Source organism: Hippopotamus amphibius, chromosome 14 (genome assembly GCF_030028045.1).
Source record: "Hippopotamus amphibius kiboko isolate mHipAmp2 chromosome 14, mHipAmp2.hap2, whole genome shotgun sequence".
In the NCBI taxonomy this organism is placed as follows: Eukaryota; Metazoa; Chordata; class Mammalia; order Artiodactyla; family Hippopotamidae; genus Hippopotamus; species Hippopotamus amphibius.
Window position 1 is genome coordinate 27,761,233 of NC_080199.1, and position 22,147 is coordinate 27,783,379.

Consider the following 22,147-nt stretch of genomic DNA (forward strand, 5'->3'; position numbering starts at 1 on the left):
TCTCAGGAGAAGGACAAAGGTTTCTGAAACACACACAACCCTAAAAAAAGCTGCAACAGATGAGTACAGCAACTTCCTCATAATGATGGCAAGAATAATCAACTAGGTTATTAAATGTTCCCAATTTGTAGAAAGTCCATTCACCTCCACAAGAAAAAGTGTTTAAAATTCAGCAGAATGAATTCCTAGGGAGGGATATGTTTTTATCCCTATATTTAAAAGTTTTGGGTCTTTTGCATCCACTTTCAAAACAATTGTTATTTTCCATTTTGCCACTTTACATCACTGAAAATAGGGACTTCAAATGTAATTAAATTACAATAGAAAAAAAAAAAATCTCCTCAGCCGAAAGTTAAAAGAGTTAAACTTTGAAACATTGTCAGTGTTGAAATGAATATTTCCCAAATGCTCCATTGCAGCTAAATACTTGAATTCATCCTTCATCTGAAACAAATGCTTTCTGTTTACATTTTTATTAAAACTTCTAGATACATTAGAAATTTAATTTGAGTGCTTATCAAATTATATCAAGTAAAATTGGCTACAGATATAATAGAGTTTAAAACTTTACTCAAGCTGGATGCACTGCCTCTAGATAAAATTCTTCCATGGAAAAATGTCACAAAAATGTGTCCTTAGAAAAATAAAATGAATGGAGAAAAAAATTAATTTGTTTTATTTATCATACTTACAGGCTCTGAATACAGGTGGAGAACTCAAGTTTTTTTTAATTAAACCAATTACGTTTGGATTTATCACTAATTGTTTTAAAAATTTAAAATTAAATATATATTTGAAATATTCTAAACATAAAGAATCTTTGAAATAAATTTGAAATATCAATATTAATACAAGCTCATAAAACTTTAATAAGATTGGCGACTCAGAAAGTAATGAACATATTAGTATTTTAGCAACTTTAGCTATTTAAAAAATTAATCCACTCACATATAAAAAGAGTAAAAATAGTACTGAAATGTCATTTTTTCTATTAATCATTTACATTAATCTAACTATTTGTCTTAGAATTAACAGACTATTTTTAGCCTTGCTCCCTAATTCTTGGAAGTCCTATGATGACTGATTTTGTAATGAATACAAAAAATACATGATGCAGGCACTTTATGTCTTCCAAACAAACAATCCAACCCTCGTACTTAAAATTAAACAGCAATTACAACAAAATCTATCCAAAGTTTACCAGCTGAAATTACTTTAAAAATTTAAGTTTTTTCCAGTTACCAGAGATTTCTTGCTATTCTTGAGCATGTACTACCCTTATTCACTGTACTGACTGCTTATTTCTCAGTCTCTTACTTCTGCTCTTTTAATCTTGGTACCCCATCACTATGGATGATTTCAGGTATCTGTTTTCTATCTTTTCTTCATTTTTTTCTCATTATGTTCCCAGTGGCATCATCAAACATCACCTTAACCAACTACACCTTAACCAACTATATGCATACAAGTGCAGTGTTTTAATCCAATTTTGACCCTACCTACACCCAGGCTGATCAACAAGGCTGGGAAAAAACACAGAATTATTTAAACTGTTCTCACTTTAATGATCACAAGCTTCAAATGGATTCTTCATGGAATGGAGTAATCATGAAACCCCTCCCCAGTCCATCTACTTGTGCTGTCCTAAAATATCCTATACTTTCTCCCCAAACCTCACTCCTACCTTACAATATAGATCTCTGCCTTACTGAGAAAAATCAATCAAAAGAGAACTTTCAAAATCTCAAACTACCACCCATGTCTCCCAAGGTCACCAATAATCAGTTTTATTAAATTGCAACATCCTCATTTATGGTACCTTTCATAGCCTTACTCTGCCTTTTTTTTTTTTTTCCACAGCATTTTCATCACTTTCTATCATAATGAATACTTTACTTATTTGTGTTGTTTATAGTTTGTCCCCATCTGCTCTATCTCCCAGTGCCTAGAATAATGCCTAGCTCATAGTGACCCTCAGTAAATATTTTTTTGTTAAAGTACTCATCCATATAAATAACTTCTATATCTGCACTTTAAGATCTCACTTATGTTCTAATTCTGAAGCCCTGTTATTAATCATCCACCTGTTGGAAATACTCATAAATTTGTGTTATTATTTATATATTATTCATTAAAAGTATTAATTATTTACAATTGTCAATAGCCAGTTATAACAAGTAATTACTGGTTAATAATTAATTGGTATTGATGGTCTTCATTCATCATTTATTTAAATTATTCATAAATCATTTGATGTAGAGCCAAGACTATTTTTAGTATGATTTCATTAACTGAAGTCCTATATGAACTTTCTAAATGTCCAAGATGTGTTATCTATGAGTCTCTTTTTCAGGTTCCTTAAAGAGTTAGAACTATTTCAGTTGCATTATTTTGCAGTGTTTTCTGCCACCTATGAAATCATGGTTTTGCAACATTTTCTGAGCCACCTTCTCCACTTGCCTATTCCATTCTTTTAGTTACACAATTTTTTTCAACAGTTTCTAACTAAGGTATTTTTAAAACATCTGAAACCAGGACTCTTCTAGGATATTATGTTTTGCCTTGTTTTACACTTGTCCTGCCAATTCCTAGTACGATAGATTTTCCTTCCCTTACACTTATCAAGGCCATCAAAAGCATTTAAAATGCAACTCTCTTTGCATACATATTTTATTGGTTTATGCAGTGCTTAATGAAGTAACATAATTAAAGCTATAAAATATACTGACATTAAAATGTTTAAAAACCAAAAAAACCTGACATTTTCCTACTGCTACTGTTCCAAATTACAACAAATTTAGTGGATTAACTAACAGAAATTAATTATCTTACAGTTCTAGATGTCAGAAGTCCAAAATAGGTCTTACTAGGCTGAACTTGAGGTGTCAGCAGAGTTGCATTCTTTTTTGGATGCTCTAAGGGAGAATATTTCCTTGTACTTTCTGGATTCTAAAAGTCACTTGTAATCCTTTCTGGTGACTTCTTCCTTGGCCAAAGCCAGCAGGGCAGCATCTTCTCTCATCTCTGACCCTTTATTCTTATCCTTTATTTCTCTCTCTCACTTGGGCCCTTTGAATTCCATTTTTAAAGGTCTCTGTGATTAGACTGCACCCATCTGGATAACCCAGGATAAATCCTCTTACCTCAAAATCCTTAACATATCTGTGAAGTCCTATTACCATGTAATATATTCAAAAGTTCTGGAGATAAGAATATGGACACCTTTGGAGGCATTATTCTGTCTACCATACTGACCATACATTACATCTCTTAGGAAAAAAAGTACGCCCAGGTATTGCTCAGTACAGGGTGACCTGCAACTGTACAGTGGTAACCGTAATTTGAGCATCAGTAGAAAAGTTTCAAAGAGGGAAAGGAGAGTGTTACTGAGCTGCAAAATCTTATCATTTGGTCCAAATATTTCGCCCAAATGATTGTGGCAATATACATTTCCACCTCTACCTTAACATGCCTTTTCTACACACACTTAATAAAACTGAATGATACTAAATTTTATTTTTTTCTCAATTTAATTACTAAAAAGTATTTTATTGTTTTAATTAACTTTACTACCTAGTGAGGAAGTGAAATTTACATATTTAAATGCATTTAAATAAGAATTTCTAAGACTTTGAATTTAAAGTCTCAAAATAGCAGTTTACAGCATTGTTGTAGTGCTGCCAAAATCTGTTCTGTAGCACCAGCATCTGATGTTTACCAGTAGTAGTGGCCAAGGATAAAAAGTGGATTTCAGTCCAGTAACCGTGACAGGGCAATGCCATGAGCAGTGATCAAGGTAGCAGGGATGGCAGGAGAAGAATGCGTTCAACAGACTCTGTGGCATCATTTTGGCACAGTTTCCCACAATTTGAACTCCTGTGATTCCTTACCATTTTCTAAGATTCTCCATCTAACTTTACAACTAATTCCAAATAATTCAAATGATTCTATGAGACATTCAATATATAAACATACATATACACACACACATACATATTTAGGGGCATACACACACACATACACACATATTTGGGGGCAATTTTCTATTAAAGTAACCTACAGTCAGTTTCAGTTGCTTAGAGGTAAGAAACCTATGTAAATTATTTATTTTCCTCACCTGTAATACAGGGTTCATATACCACTAACCTTAAGCACTGTAGTGAGGATTAAAAGCAAATATATGTCAGTGAGAATTATTAGTATATTTTAATATCATTTTCATTGTTGTAATTACAACTCAGTTTATACAGGTCATGAGAGGAATAACGTATCTAGCGATGTAGCATAGGACCTCATATCCATTAAGTTTTTATTTAACAGAAGGCTCTTTACTGTTTCATTCCTTCAACACGTATTTACTGAGGGCTTACTAAGTGCCATAGTCTTTGAGGTGCATGGGAAACATTAGGGTGCATGTGAGATAAGAGTTCCTGCAGGAGACATATAGTTAACAATAACAGAAATAAGTCAATCACACAGTATTGTAAAAGGTTAACGTGCGATTCTAATAGGTTAATGTGTATAGCTTAGCGCAGGTTAAGGAAGACATGGAGTGTTAGGAGGGAAAAAGAGGCTGGTGGCATTTCCAATTTTAAATAGTCTAGTTAGGGCAGGCTTCAAAGGCAGATGATATTTGAGATTACAGGAAAAAAGTGAGGTATTTTGCCATGGGGATGTCAGAGAGAAAAAAATATTCTAAAAAGTAAGAAAATTAATGCCAAATTGCTAAAATTTGCCTGGTATGCTATGGAATTATTTGCAGACTTTTTCAAGCGCAGTTCAATTTGCGGAAAAAATATTTTTATGGCAGCTCAGGTATGACAACTACATTTAATTTATTTTGTATTAAATATAATCAAAATGGTTTTCCTGAAGAACAGCCATTAATCATTTAATTTAGATCAATAAATAAAATTGCTTTCAAGTGAGTTTTATTTATTTACTTAATGCTAGCATGCAAGTCTTACAGATACTAGATACCTTTTGAGACATAAATCAGGATATATTGTCTGAAAGCGTTCTGTTTTGTTTTGTTTTGTTTTTTGCTTATTAGGTAATTTGGAACCTATTAACATCTAAAATCCCCAAAAATATATAATTAAAAGATTAGTTTAGGCTGATTTTACTCCTTTCTCTCATTTCCTTTCTTTTTTTCCTTTCTATTGCTAATATTTCTTGGAATCCTGATTAAATGATGTATCAAATTAGTCTGTCTTAATACTGAAATAGTACAGTGTTTTTAATTCAGAGAGATGTAAATTAATTACTTTATTGACAATAATCATAATAATTGGGAATCAATACCACTTCATATATTATTACATATAGTAATTTTATATTACATAGAATACGTTGATTCTTCTACTTATAATAGCCAAAACCACTGCTTCTCATACTTTAATGTACCCAAAAACTAATAAAAAGATATTATTAAAAAAAAGAGATTCTGATTCAGTAGTTCTGAGATATGACTTGAGATTCTGAATTTTTAGCTCATTCATGATGCCAGTGGTCCATAGATCATACCATGAGTAGCAATGGCTTCTCCAATGCATTAAGAGATATTTTGATATATTAGAAATCTATGAATAATTTAGTATGCGTGTTATATATATTTTTTTGCTTTTCCTTTTTCATTTTATTTATTTATTATTTTTGGGGGGATACACCAAGTTCAATCATCTGTTTTTATACACATATCCCCGTATTCCCTCCCTCCCTTGACTCCCCCCCACCCTCCCCATCCCAGTCCTCTAAGGCATCATCCATCCTCGAGTTGAACTCCCTTTGTTATACAACAACTTCCCACTGGCTATCTATTTTAAAGTTGGTGGTATATATATATGTCCATGCTACTCTCTCACTTCGTCTCAGCTTCCCCTTCACCCCCAGTGCCCCCAAATCTCGAGTTCTCCAGTCCATTCTCTGCATCTGCATCCTTGTTTTTGTCTTGGCACTGAGTTCATCAGTTCCATTTTTAGATTCAGTATATGTGAGTTAGCATACAATATTTGTCTTTCTCTTTCTGACTTACTTCACTCTGTATGACAGACTCTAGGTCTATCCACCTCATTACATATAGCTCCATCTCATCCCTTTTTATAGCTGAGTAATATTCCATTGTATATATATGCCACATCTTCTTTATCCATTCATTTGTTGATGGACATTTAGGTTGCTTCCATGTCCTGGCTATTGTAAACAGTGCGACAATAAACATGATGGTACATGTTTCTTCTCGGATTATGGTTTTCTTTGGGTATATGCCCAGGAGTGGGATTACTGGATCATATGGTAGTTCTATTTGTAGTTTTTGAAGGAACCTCCAAACTGTTTTCCATAGTGGCTGTACCAACTTACAGTCCCACCAACAGAGCAGGAGAGTTCCCCTTTCTCCACACCCTCTCCAACATTTGTTGTTTCCAGATTTTGTAATGATGGCCATTCTGACTTGTGTGAGGTGATACCTCATTGTGGCTTTGACTTGCAATTCTCTGATGATTAGTGATATTGAGCATCTTTTCTTTTTTTATTTTTATTTTTATTTTTTATTTTTTTTGGGGGGGTACACCAAGTTCAATCATCTGTTTTTTTTGTTTGTTTGTTTTTCAGGATCACTACATTTATTTATTCTTATTTCTTTCACATACATTTATTAAATGCCTACCGTGTGCCAGGCCCTTTCTAGATGTTGGTGAACTGAGCAATGAATTCTTGCCTTCGCGGGGCTTACTTCCTAGTGGAGAATGACAGAAAGTAAACCATCAACTTCAAAAAGAATGAAAATATATACTATTGTATATCAGATGGGGATTATACTTAAGGGGAAAATAAAGCAAAAAAAGGAGATAGTGTGTGTATGTCAGGGACTGGGGGCTGCAATTTCAGTTAGGGCTGCCAGGGAAAGATGTACTAAGAAGGGACATTTGAGTGAAGACCCGAAGGAGTGAGGGAGCAAGCCATGTAAATATCTGTGAGATGCACGTTCCACGTAGGGGGCTGCAACAGTAAGTGCAGGAGCCGTTGAGGCAGGGGCCTAGCTGGTGTGTTGCAGTGCCAGCAAGGCGGCCGGCACGGCTGGAATGAGTGAGAGAGGACGGGAATGTAATAAGGCAAAAATTCCAAGAAGTAAGCATGGAGGGCAGGGGACCTTCTAGACAAATATGAGGACTTTAGTTTTAACTCTACTGAGATGGAAAAGTATCAGAGAATTTTAAGCTGAGGAGTGACCTGATCTGACCCACATTTTAACAGGATCATTTCAGCTCTAAGTTGAAAACAGATTGGAGGGGAGGCAAGGGCAAAAGCAGAGAGAGCAATTAGGGAGTTTTCTCTGGAAAAGTTAAAACAGCTTTTCAGCAGATCCAGGACACCCAGCAATGAGGGTGAGGTGAGAAGCTGGAAAGAGGAAGGAGGAGTACAGAAAATTCTTCACACTGAACACCTGGGATTCAGCCTTTCCCTTCACCAATGCCTTCTTTGTCTGCCTTGCTTTCAGAAGGCTGACAGCCATGAAGAAGCCTGGGGTGTTCTTCGAGAAACTGAATAGCCCCAGAGACAGGAATTCTAGATGCTGACAGCTGGCCCCTCCCTCACCATTCAAAGAAGCCTAGTAGGTAAACAAGCCCTGCACATACACAGGAGCTTCCCATCAGCCTTTGGATGCCTCATGCTTCCCTGTGAATAGAAATCTGAGAATCTCCAGACAAGTGAGGCAATTCTCCAACACAGGAAACCACACCTGTATGAGAAAATCTCAGCAATCTCCAGCATAGTTCTGCTTATATCTAGTTAGTCAGAAGTGTGTCACATGCCCACCCCCAATGCCAAGGAGAACTGGAAAAAATAATTTTTTTTTTCACCTGCGCACATTGTTGCCCTCAGGTAAACTACCAGTCTTAAAAATTAGTCACTCCCCAGATATCTTCAGACAGCTTCAGCTCTATTTGGAAATACAGCAAGAAATCTAGTATTACCGAGGAGAAGGTGGTGGTCAGGACATGGTCCCCGGTCCTAAGGCGCTTATATTTGGGAAAGACGAGGCAAGCGAATATATCAAGACAACTTATGAGAGCGGTAAAGGTCATGAAGGCATAAGCCAGGACATGTGTTTGCTACGCAGTGGAAACCTCCACCGTGCAGGGTCGGACCCTGACCAAGTCCCCCGGGCTGACCAAGTCCCCCGGGCTGGCCAAGTGCGAGGGCGCGGGGCCGCGGGGACCCAATCATCTGTTTTTATATACATATCCCCGTATTCCCTCCCTTCCTTGACTCCCCCGGCCCTCGAGTCCCCCTCACCCTACCCGCCCCAGTCCTCTAAGTGAGCATCTTTTCATGTGTTTGTTGGCCATCTGTATGTCTTCTTTGGAGAAATGTCTATTTAGGTCTTCTGCCCATTTGTGGATTGGGTTATTTGCTTTTTTGGTATTAAGCTGCATGAGCTGCTTGTATATTTTGGAGGTTATTCTTTGTCCGTTGTTTCGTTGGCAACTATTTTTTCCCATTCTGAGGGTTGCCTTCTTGTCTTATGGTTTCTTTCACTGTGCAAAAGTTTTTAAGTTTCATGAGATGCCACTTGTTTATTCTTGATTTTATTTCCATGATTCTAGGAGGTGGGTCCAAAAGGATCTTGCTTTGATGGATATTATAGAGTGTTCTGCCTATGTTTTCCTCTAGGAGTTTTATAGTGTCTGGCCTTACATGTAGGTCTTTAATCCATTTGGAGTTTCTTTTTGTGTATGGTGTTAGGAAGTGTTCTAATTTCATTCTTTTACATGTTGCTGTCCAATTTTCCCAGCACCACTTACTGAAGAGGCTGTCTTTTTCCACTGTATATTTGTGCCTCCTTTGTCAAAGATAAGGTGCCCATATGTGTATGGGCTTACCTCTGAGTTCTCTATTCTATTCCATTGATCTTCCTTTCTATTTTTGTGCCAGTACCATACTGTCTTGATCACTGTGGCCTTGTAGTATAGTTTGAAGTCAGGAAGCCTGATTCCACCAACTCCATTTTTCCTTCTCAAGATTCCTTTGGCTATTCGGGGTCTTTTGCATTTCCATACAAATCGTAAGATTTCTTGCTCTAGTTCTGTGAAAAATGCCATTGGTAATTTGATTGGGATTGCACTGAATCTGTAAATTGCTTTGGGTAGTACAGTCATTTTCACTATGTTGATTCTTCCAATCCAAGAACGTGGTATGTCCCTCCATCTGTTTGTGTCGTCTTTGATTTCTTTCATCAGTGTCTTAAAGTTTTCTGCATACAGATCTTTTGCCTCCTTAGGCGGGTTTATTCCTAGCTATTTTATTCTGTTTGTTGCCATGGTGAATGGGAGAGTTTCCTTAATTTCTCTTTCTGCTCTTCCATTGTTAGTGTATAGGAATGCAAGAGATTTCTGTGCATTCATTTTGTATCCTGCTACTTGACTAAACTCATCAATGAGTGCTAGCAGTTTTCTGGTAGAGTCTTTAGGGTTTTCTATATATAATATCATGTCATCTGCAAAGAGTGACAATTTTACTTCTTCTTCTCCAATTTGGAATTCTTTTATTTCTTTTTCTTCTTTGATTGCTGTGGCTAACACTTCCAAAACTATGTTGAATAATAATGGTGAGAGTGGACACCCTTGTCATGTTCCTGTTCTTAGAGGGAATGCTTTCAGTTTTTTCCCATTGAGAACGATGCTGGCTTTTGGTTTCTCATACATGGCTTTTATTATGTTGAGGTAATTTTCTTCTATGCCCATTTTCTGGAGAGCTTTTATCATGAATCGATGTTGAATTTTGTCAAAAGCTTTTTCTGCATCTATTGAGATGATCATATGGTTTTTATCCTTCAATTTGTTGATATGATGTATCGCATTGATTGATTTGCATATATTGAAGAATCCTTGCATCCCAGGGATAAACCTCACTTGATCATAGTGTATGATTTTTTTAATGTGCTGTTGCAGTCTGTTAGCTAGTATTATGTTGAGGATTTTTGCATTTATATTCATCAGTGATATTGGTCTGTAATTTTTTTTGTGACATCTTTGCCTGGTTTTGGTATCAGGGTGATGGTGGCCTCGTAGAATGAGTTTGGGAGTGTTTCTCCTTCTGCAATATTTTAGAAGCGTTTGAGAAGGATAAGTGTTAGCTCTTCTCGAAATGTTTGATAGAATTCACACATGAATCCATCTGGCCCTGGGCTTTTGTGTGTTGGGAGATTTTTAATCACTGCCTCAATTTCCGTACTTGTGATTGGTCTGTTCATAGTTTCTACTTCTTCCTGGTTCAGTTTTGGAAGATTGTATTTTTCTAAGAATGTATCCATTTCTTCCAGGTTATCCAATTGATTGGCATATAGTTGCTTGTAGTAGTCTCTCATGATGTTTTGTATTTCTGTGGTGTCCATTGTTACTTCTCCTTTTTCATTTCTAATTCTGTTGATTTGCGTCTTCTCCCTTTTTTCCTGAGGCGTCTGGCTAATGGTTTATCAATTTTGTTAATCTTCTCAAAGAACCAGCTTTTAGTTTTATTTATTTTTGCTATGGTTTCCTTCCTTTTTCATTTATTTCTGCTCTGATCTTTACGATTTCTTTCCTTCTGCTCACTTTGGGGTTTCTTTGTTCTTCTTCTTCTCATTGTCTGAGGTGTAAGGTTAGGTTGTTTATTCGGTAATTTTCTTGTTTCTTAAGGTAGGACCGTATTGCTATAAACTTCCCTCTTAGAACTGCTTTTGCTGCGTCCCATAGGTTTTGGGTTGTTGTGTTTTCATTGTTGTTTGTTTCTAGATATTTTTTGATTTCCTCTTTGATTTCTTTAATGATTCCTTGGTTGTTTAAGAGTGAATTCTTTAGCCTCCATGTGTTTGTATTTTTTGCAGTTTTTTTCCTGCAACTGATATCTAGTCTCATGGCATTGTGGTCTGAGAAGATGCTTGATATGATTTCAATTTTCTTGAATTTGCCGAGGTTTGATGTGTGACCCAAGGTGTGATCTATCCTGGAAAGTGTTCCGTGTGCACTTGAGAAGAAAGTGTATTCTGTCATTTTTGGATGGAATGTCCTACAAATATCAATTAAGACGAGATGGTCTAATGTGTAATTTAAAGCTTGTGTGTCTTTATTTATTTTCTGTTTGGATGATCTGTCCATTGATGTAAATGGGGTGTTCAAGTCTCCAAATATTATTGTGTTACTGCTGATGTCCCCTTTTATGGCTGTTAGCATTTGCCTTATGTACTGAGGTGCTCCTATGTTGGGGGCATAGATATTTACAATTGTGATATGTTCTTCTTGGATGGATCCCTTGATCCTTATGTAGTGTCCTTCCTTGTCTCTTTTAATAGTCTTTACTTTCAAGTCTAATTTGTCTGATATGAGTATTGCTACTCCAGCTTTCTTTTGACTTCCATTTGCATGGAATATCTTTTTCCATCCCTTTTCTTTCAGGCTATATGTATCCCTTGGTCTGAAGTGGGTTTCTTGTAGGCAGCATATAGAAGGGTCTTATTTTTGTATCCATTCAGCCAGCCTGTGTCTTTTGGTTGGAGCATTTAATCCATTTCCATTTAAGGTGATTATTGACATGTGTGTTTCAATTACCATTTTCTTAATTGTTTTGGGTTTGTCTTTGTAGGTGTTTTCCTTCTCTTGTGTTTCCTACTTAGAATAGTTCCTTTAGCACTTGTTGTAAGGCTGGTCTGGTGGTGCTGAAGTCTCTTAACTTTTGCTTGTCTAGAAAGCTTTTGATTTCTCCATCAAATCTCAATGAGATTCTTGCTGGGTAGAGTATTCTTTGCTGTAGGTTTCTCTCTTTCAGAACTTTAATATATCCTGCCATTCCCTTCTGGCCTGCAGAGTTTCTTCAGAAAGGTCAGCTGTTATCCTTATGGGTTTTCCTTTATATCTTATTTGTTGTTTTTCTCTTGCTGCTTTTAATATTTTTTCTTTGTGTTTAATTGTTGTTAGTTTGATTAATATGTGTCTTGGTTTATTTCTCCTTGGGTTTATTCTGTATGGGACTCTCGGTGCTTCCTGGACTTGGTTAGTTATTTCCTTTCCCATGTTGGGAAGTTTTCCACTATAACCTCTTCAAATATTTTCTCAGACCCTTTCTTGTTTTCTTCTTCTTCTGGGATGCCTATAATTCAAATGTTGGTACGCTTAATGTTATCACTGAGGTCTCTGAGACTGCCTTCTATTCTTTTGATTCTTTTTTCTTTTTCCTGCTCTGTGGCAGTTATTTCCTCCATTCTATCTTCCAACTCACTTATTCATTCTTCTGCCTCAGTCATTCTGCTGGTTATAGCATCTAGAGTATTTTAATTTCAGTTATTTTGTTATCCATGTCTGTTTCTTTTTCTGAGTTCTTATGAACTGTTTCTTGTACTTTATTTTGTTATCGAGATTTTGTATCATTTTTACTATCATTACTCTGAATTCTTTTTCAGGCATTTTTCCTATTTCCTCTTCATTTATTTGGTCTTGTGGGTTTTTTTCCTGCTCCTTTGCCTGCATGGTGTTTCTTTGTTTCCTCATGGTAGTCCAAACTTTTGGGGTTGCTTGTCCCAGTGATAGAGGTGCTTATAGAAGACTGTCCAAGCCTCAGACTAATATCTGAGTGTTGGGTTAAACAAATGCTAAGTCTAGGAAACACATACATGTATAGGACACACAATTACTGACTCCATTAGCACATAAGGCTCTGGAAAGACCTGACAGAAGAACCCCAGTATGCTATCAGTTATTCAAAGAGAAACCCAACAGAAACTGACAAGCAAAATAGAACAAAACAGAAACAAAAGCAAAAACAAACAAACAAACAAACAAATAACACCTTACACATGCAAACACTAATCCAGGGAGATTTTGTAAGCCAGGATCAAATATAAAAAAGAGCTAGAGTACCACCAGACAGAATGGAGATTCTCAGAATAAAATCAGACAATTGTAGTAAGAACTAAGATAAAGACAACAACCTAATATTAAATACCAAGGCGGCGCGTCATCTGGAGAATAGAGCAAGGAGTCTGAGCAGATCGATAGTGTTGCTTATAAATATGTTAAGATAAAATAAACTAAAAATGGATGGAAGATGGGAACAGAAGAGTGTAGTGTGATTGGAAATATGCAAATAAAAAGAAAGGGTTAGAAATGTATAAAAGATAGGGATGAAAGGAAAATATGAGATATATATTGTCCATACTGCCAAAAACTTAGCTAGAAATAGAAGTATATAAAATGGCAAAAAATAAAAACAGAATAAAAAATAGAATAAAAAATATGCTATCAAACTTGTAGATCCCTTAGGACTAAGATCATAATTAATAAAGGAAAAAAATAATCTAGAACTGATCCCAGAATGGACCAGTTCAATAGAATTGATACTAATATTTCTGTTTCCTTAGAGTCTCAGCTGTAAGTGTCCTACTCCCCTTGGGTTTTTTTGTATCATTCTGTGACCAGCAGAGCTTCCTTTATTGTTCATCTGTAAGCGTCGGTGTGTGGGGAAGGAGAGGGTACAATAGTGGCTCCTTTCCCTGGGAGGGATTGAGCAGTGGCGCACTGTTGTTTCAGTCGGGCTTGGAGGTGCCTGTTGCAGAGGGACTCCGGTGGCTCAGGTGTAAACAGAAAGTCTCAGAGTTGGGCCTCTCTCGGGGTTTTCTTTTTTCTTTTTTTCTCAGCAGCCTCCCTGCTGCCAGAGTTCCAAGGGATTTTAATCTAGCCCTGTCCGAGGGCCTGATGGTCCCTATTATCCCTGAGCGACTTAGGTGGCTCCAGTGCCTGCTGCAGGCACCGAAAGAGAGAGAGAGGCTATGCCCGCGACTCCTCCCCACCCCCGCCTATGAGCCTGCAGCATCCAGCTGCTATCATGGCCAGGCAGCTCTCAGGGGCTGGCACTCCTCGCCACAGACCTCTTCCCTACTAAACTCTCGGTCCGTTACCTTTCTGGCAATAATTTTTCTCACCCTGAACCAGCTGTTCAGTTTCCACGCTCCTGCTCCCGGACCCACTGTTTAGCTGTGAATCGATGTCTCAGTCCGGGAACACTGAGCTGCGGTGTGGATCCTCCGTGTGTTTTTCACTGCCTCCCGTCCGCCATAGCTCCGCAGCTTCACCCTCTTTGAGCCGTCGTAGATGCCTCCCTACCAGTTATGTCGGGATCCTTGAGGTCCTCTCTGGTGTCCGAGGCCGTCTGCTGGTGTTCAATTGGTTCTGTGCGGGAATTATTGAGTTTTTTCGTGCGTTCCCAATGCATCTGTGGAGAGGGATGCATTCCACATCTGTACTTCGCCGCCATCTTTTTCCAAGCCATGTTATATGTTAATAGAGTATATAATGTTCCATGACAGTTCACACTGAATAAAAAGCAATTATTTTCAATATATAAAAAGATTTTCCAATAGACATCATTTAGCTTCACTGATGAGACAGTGATTTTAAAAAGATGTCTGGGCCTTCCCTGGTGATGCAGTGGTTAAGAATCCACCTTCCAATGCAGGGGACACGGGTTTGATCAGTGGGCTGGGAAGATCCCATATGTCACACAGCAACTAAGCCTGTGCACCACAACTACTGAGCCTGCGCTCTACAGCCTGCGAGCCACAACTACTGAGCCCAGGCACCGCAGCTACTGAAGCCCATGTGCCTAGAGCCTGTGCTCTGCAACAAGAGAAGCCACCACACTGAGAAACCCACACACTGCAATGAAGAGTAGCCCTTGCTTGCCACAACTAGAGAAAGCCTGTGTGTAGCAACGAAGACCCGATGCAGCCAAAAATAAAATAAATAAATAAATAATAAAATAAATCTTAAAAAAAATAGATGTCTGGAATAAACACAGTAATTGCTGTAAAAATTTAGCAGCACAGTATAGTAGAATATATGTAATTTTTATTCTTATTGATAATCAATTAATAGAAAAATTGTTAATCTAGTATTAATATTGCTTTCTCTAAAGTATGTAAGAAACATGGAAAGGTAATGTCAACAGTGTATATCTTTGCATCTTAGAAATTCCTGTTTTAAACATCTAATTAGTCAATTAATTAATTGATTAATGCAATATACAAAATAATTTCTGATCTCATTGAGGTTTTAAACTAGGCCAAGAAATGATTTTCAGAAGGGAAAAAAATTACAAATCATCTATGTAAATACACATACACGGTATTCAGTCAAGATAAGGAAAATAAGACAACAATATAATGTATCTTTATTCTGTTTAAAACTGAGCTATAAATGTCCATTTTATATCAAATAGTAGCATCTTATATTAGCATTTACATTAAAAAGATGTAATAATACAATCAATTGTTAATTATTTTGGCTGCGTTTTCCATTCATGGCTTGATATATTACTTGGTAAATTTTTTATCAGCATATGTCTGGTTTTAACTATATTTAACTTATGGGAATGAATTTTCTTTTGAAACGCATAAGATCTAGTTCACAGAGTAGTTCATTAGCCCATAAATAACCACAGTTATTCTATTTTGCCTCAGCTTTACAATATGACTTTTTATTTCTCTGTTTTTATTTCTTTAATTCTATGACACTAGACTATAAATTACCTAGTAGATTATGAACTTCTTTGCATGGGCTTCCCACATGTTTTTTAATATTACCAGGAAAAGTATAATTCTAGAAAACTGAAGTACCTCAATAAATAATCTTCAACTGAATACATCAAATGATGTTAATTTTCACCTTTTTCTCTTTTATTATTCAGTGTTCAATGTCTGTATCTGTCTCTTTCTGGAGAACACTCTATTTTTCCAAGCCATTTCCCAAGTTGCTAAATATCTTAATTTTTCAGTCACCATGGCATCCCAGACAGTGCGCTATGCAAACTTTCCTTCAGTGCAATGCCATTTCTTCAGCAGAATAAAATGTGTTGTATATCTATCCTTCAAAATATAAAGCCTACAAAAAGTAAATTTTCTTATGAAAAATAATTAATAAAACTATGCTAACGATGAATCCTTGGAACCTCTGGTATAATGTAAGGAATCATTATCTATCTTATTTTTGTCCCCTAGTCCCTGCTTACTCAATCAAAAAAAAATGCAAGACAATAGAGTGAATTCCTTTATATTGTGATACTGAGAAGGGAGGGATAAAATGCATTATAATAGATTTCTTTCTAAGTTCACAAGAAATCCTGACTCTATTCTATGTCAAGATAAGCATTCAGGCACTTATTACATTAAAATTATAATATGTATTGCTAAGACTGTAATAATCACCTAATTTTCACCTATATTTTACGAATACACTAAGACTGTGGAAGTGATTTAGTGAATAGCACATTAGTTGTTCTAAAAATGAAGCTAAAATTATTTTAAATTTTCTTGACCTCTATTTATGTACTTTTCCCATTACACTTTAGGAGATGGAAATGCAAAATTAAAGGAACATAGATTTTTTTTATCCTAGATTATTAGCTATTTGTGCATTTGATTTAATGGTTTTTCAAACTGTGTCATTTGAAAAAAAACCCAAAAACATAGCAGGCCTCTTGTCTAAAACTTTGGGAATACATTCTGATATAATTCTTGATAAGTGAAGAGCACATTTTAGATACTTTGACCATAATGGTTTGACAGTAAATGCTTTTTTTCTTTCAATAAAAACATGTCATTGTCCAAAAACTGTAGAATATTAACAAATTTGAAAGAAAATATGTTGTGTTTGTCCTCTACTGTCATGATACACTATTCTTACTTAATCACCACTATAAAATAGATTGAGGTTTAAAGTCAGAAAATGAGTTAATTTTATGGTTTAGCTCAACCATGAGAATAGTCATTCTTTGCCTTGTATTAATATTAGATATAATGTATCAATACAAACATTTATCAAAACCTTGAAATAATTATCCAATACCATCCTAACTCATTTCAACATAAAAAAAAATTAAAGACTGTGTTTGAAAACTCTTATAAACCATAAAAAGGTTTAACCTTTATGAGAGAGAAGGTGGGCATTCTCTTACATGTAATGTTCCAAAAATTCATTTTAGAAAAACAAAATGATTTATTTGCCCTTGACTGAACCTAAATTTTAATTATGGAATATATATATATGTATATATATACACATATATACATATATATATGTATGTATGTATAAAAGGGAAAATACTGCTTTAACAGAAGTCATGTTTATGCACATAAAAATAAAACAGTATACAATAAGTGTTATTTTCAGCCCTTAGAGAAAATGAACAGAAAATCAAATCACAAATGTAGGTGAAAGATAAAATTTATGGATAAAAAGAATTCTCAAAGAATTTAAGAGCATACAGTATTCCAACTTGTGGTGTATTTTAAGTTTTTTCTTAGTCATATTTCTTTGTAGTCCATATCCTGCAATTTTCTTTTATTTTAAAGAAATTGCCTAATGAACTGTTTTACCATTTCCTTCCTTTCTGCCTCTTTCTTTCTTTCTTATCCTTTGAACACTGTTATTCATTTTAGTTTTTTTTGTTGTGATTTTTGTTTTTGTTTTTCTAAAACAGAAAACATCTACTTTTGAGTTTAGATCATAAGTAATATATCAGTACCTAAAATAGCTAAAAACATTTGATTGGGACATATTTTACATGCAAATTTGGAATAAACACTTCTGAAAAAGCTGATGAAAGAGAAGTTGAGGCTGCTTCGAGTAATCCAGTATTTGAAACTGGGCCATCATTCTATATCAGCCATAGGTCAAAATTATCCTTGTTATTGGTTTCAGTAACAGTGAAGAAAAAAAAGCAACTGATTCATCAATATAAACAGGCACAATAACATTTTATACTTGCTTTTTTTCTGTATCCTTTACAATATTTACTATTATATCTTAAGAACAAAATAAGTTGCCGTATTTTACATTTCCTGTTTGGCAGTGGGTAACCTCTGGTTAATTTTTTAATAAAGATTTCATTTCTTTAGAGAAGTTTTAAGTTCATAACAAAGCTGAATTGAGGGTACAGAAACTTTCATATACCCCTTGCCCCCACACATCCATAACCCCTCACCATTATCAATAGGCCCCATTAGAGTGATACATTTGTTACAACCACACTGTAATTTACATTGACACATCACCATCACCCAAAGTTCATAATTTATATTATGGTTCACTCTTGGTGTTGTACATTTTATGGGTTTGGTCAAATGTATAATGACAGGTATCCACAATTATAGTATCTTAAAGTATTTTCACTACTCTAAAAATCCTGTGTGCTCCATTTGTCCATTCTTTCCTCCTGCCAAATTCATGGCAGTCACTCATTTTTTTTTTTTTTTTTTTGCTTCTCCATAGTTTTGCCTATTTTGGAATGTCAGATAGATAGCTAGAATCATACAGTATATAGCCTTTTTCAGATTGGTGTCTTTCACTTAATACGCATTTAAGTTTTCTCCATGTCTTTTCATGGCTCGATAGCACATTTTTGCAAAAGACATATCTGATAAAGGACTGTTACCCAAGATATAAAAGAACATTTAAAACTTAATAATAAGAAAACAAACACCCCAACTTAAAAATGGGCCAAAGACCTTAGACATCTCACTGAAGAAGATACACAGAGGGCAAACAAACATACGAAAAGATGCTCACTATATGTGCCACCAGGGAAATGGAAATTAAAACAACAATGAGATATCACTACACATCTATTAGAATGGCCAAAATCCAGAACACTGACCACACCAAATGTTGATGAAGATATTGAGCAACAGGAAATTTCATTCCTTGTTAGTGGGAATGCAAAACGCTACAAACATTCTGGAAGACATTTTGGCAGTTTCTCACAAAACACAACATACTGTAAGATACAATTATGCTCCCTGGTATTTACCCAAATGAGCTGAAATCTTATGTCCACACAAAAACCTGCACACAAATGTTTTTGGCAGCTTTATCCATAATTGCCAAAATGTGTAGGTAATAATCAAGATTTCTTTAAGAAGGTGAATGGGTAAACTGTGGTACACCAGACAACAGAATATTATTCAGCACTAAAAAGAAATGTGCTATTATGCTTGCTTTTTATTTTAGTAAATTCGTTTAAACACTTGAAAACAAAGGAGCAGAAAATTTATTTTCAAAGTTAAATCCACATAAATACTGGAGCATATATATCCATTAGTAAATTTAATCTTAAGGTGTAGAAAAATTGATTCCTTACTTTTTTAACATTATTTAGCAAAAAATCATTTCTTTCACAAAAACTTTTTCAAATATTTTTGTTAAAGTTTGACACAGAAAAAAATGTGACTATAAAGCACAATCTTAGATACTACTGTATTTTTCCCTGTGAAGTAAGTTATTTTTTAAACTGAATTTTGTATACATTGAATAAAACATTTTCCATGTAATTCAAGTTACTTGCCTTTTGAAGCAGGTTAAAAATGTGAAGATATCAAATCATCAAATGGGGCTCATTTTGTTTGTGAAAATATCAGGAAGATGTGAGTTACCATGTTACATTTGGGAAAATATTTACATATTGGGGCTTTTATAAAGATCTGAAAAATAAAAGAAATTATGACTCCTTGACATACCTGGAATATTTTTCTGGACTCAGACTACTTGTGTCAACATGAGTCAAGTAGTCCTGTTCTTCGCTCAGGAAGATAAAACAGTAAGTCTATAGTGAACTTTATTTTTTGCTTCAGGAATCTCTTGCAGAGAAATTTACCTGAAACGGCTCAGCTGGACGAAGCACTCACTTATCACGCAATATTCAGACCTGCTTCAAGACCATCACCACATGTCATAACTATGGCTAATTCCAAATTGGGAGATCTAAATTGAATTATTTAAACCTAGATCACAAAATCCTATAAAAGCCTCTTCTGAATTCCCCTTTTAGCAACTCTGCTAATTCTGTCAAGGTAATGTTCTCCCTCATTCCCTCACTGCAATGAGTTCTAGAGAAAGCAATCTCCATGCTGGTAAATGTTTCTATCACATGTTTTTTCTATGCCAAGGCTGAAGAGGACTGTCCCAGGTTAGTAAAATTCAAAGCACTATAGCACTTGAGATTGAAGATTTAGCCAAGTGGCATAAATGTACCTGGCTCTGAGCAGTGTGACTTTTTGAACACTGGAACTCATATAACTTGCTCATAAAACTGAATGAGCAACTCTCTTGCACTGTTGGTGGGAATGTAAACTGATACAGCCACTATGGAGAACACCATGGAGGTTCCTTGAAAAACTAAAAATAGAGTTACCACATGATCCAGCAATCCCACTTCTGGGTATATACCCAGAGCACACCATAATGCAAAAAGACACACGCACTCTAATGTTCATCGCAGCACTATTTACAATAGCCAGGACATGGAAGCAACCTAAATGTCCATCAACAGATGAATGGATAAAGAAGATGTGGTACAATGGAATATTACTCAGCTGTAAAAAGGAACAAAATTGGGACATTTGTAGAGACATGGATGGACTTAGAGACTGTCATACAGAGTGCAGTGAGGCAGAAAAACAAATATCGTATATTAACACATATACGCAGAATATAGAAAAATGGTACAAATCAACTGGTTTGCAAGGCAAAAATAGAAACAGAGATGTAGAGAACAAACATATGGACACCAAGTGGGGAAACGGGGGGGGGGGGGTTGGAGGGGAAATGAATTGGGAGATTGTGATTGCCATATATACATTACTAATAAGAAAAAAAATATCAAATTGTACATTTTAAATATACGTAGAGTATTGCATGTCAATTGTATCTCAATTAAAGTTCTTAAAGAAAAAAAAACTGAATGAGCAAATCCTTGCAAAACTGCCTTGCTAGAGAGAAGGTGTGGCCATGCCTTCCTCTCTTTGGTTCATTTGTCTCTTACACCATCTCATCCATGTGGAGTCTGAAACTGCTTTCTTTTAAGAAATGGTCCTAGACTTGCTGTTTTCTGATTGGGTCAAGTTCTCTGTTACTAGATGATGTGCTACTTTGCTAGTTTCTCACTAGTCTTTCCATATCAATTGAAGGGCAAGATGGAAGTTTTGAAAAGAATGTAGGAGAGAACAATATGCACGTTTTGCCAGATGTAAAACGCTACCTACATTTAAGCCTGGGTCAAGGCTAGACTTTGTCTTTGAGCAAATTATAGAAAGGTGCTAGGTCCAGGATGGTAAATTAGAAATCGCCCCTCTGCTGAGTGTTATGGTCCACCTGGAACAAAATATTAAATACAAGGCATTTTTGTTGTAGAAAAATGGTCCCTTGTCCTTGCAGAGGAGGACACATGACTTGATGAATGGAACCCTGGCTGCATTTTAGCTCACTCCTCAGCAGGGCATCTATGTGCACTGTACAAACTCATCAACCATATAAGAAAACCTTGAATCCAGTTTGTAATATTTAAACAAAACCACAGTTATAGATACATAACCCCACACTGACATTTATCCAAAGTTGGAGTTGGCATTCCCTATTGGACACATTTAAGGTACAAGTTCAACTGTAGTCTATACATTTTAACAGGGTCAAAAATAACTTTGAACTTTGTTTCACAGAGAACTTGGAACCCAGACTGCATTTTATTTTCTCATTAAGTATATTGCTAATTAGTCTCAAAGTCTATAGCATTTTTTCTCTCTTATCAGTTCAGAATTACTCCTTTCAGAATGTGGTAAAAGACTGCTGTAAATTTAGGGTTATGATCTAATTTTTCTTATAAGAAATCAATACTAAAATTTGTATGTGAGTCTTGTTTTTGGTAGTTTCCTTTTGTTTTTTGTTTTTTTTAATTGAGGATGTGAGGAGGATTAAAGGTACATCTAAAAGAACTCTGTTGCAATTGAGAAAAAAAATCAGCTATGTCCCTTATAGTTTACCATATGAATTAGGCTCCACAATTAGTCCTTGGAGGAGAGTATTTATGTCATATCCTCAGCCTGCAGTGACTCTTAAGCCCCACAACTCAACTCTAGTCTGCATGCCTTAGGTTCTCCCCAAAGTATTCTAGCTCATTCTCTTTTCGTACTTTACTGCCTTTGCTCTTTCATTTTCCAAAAGGAAACTCCTCAAGGGTAATGAGTAAAACACATGAATCTTAAGTTCTGCAGAGTCAAATGATCACTATCACTTTTTCGATAATTCTAGGAAGGATATATAATGTGTGATAAATATAAACTGAGAGA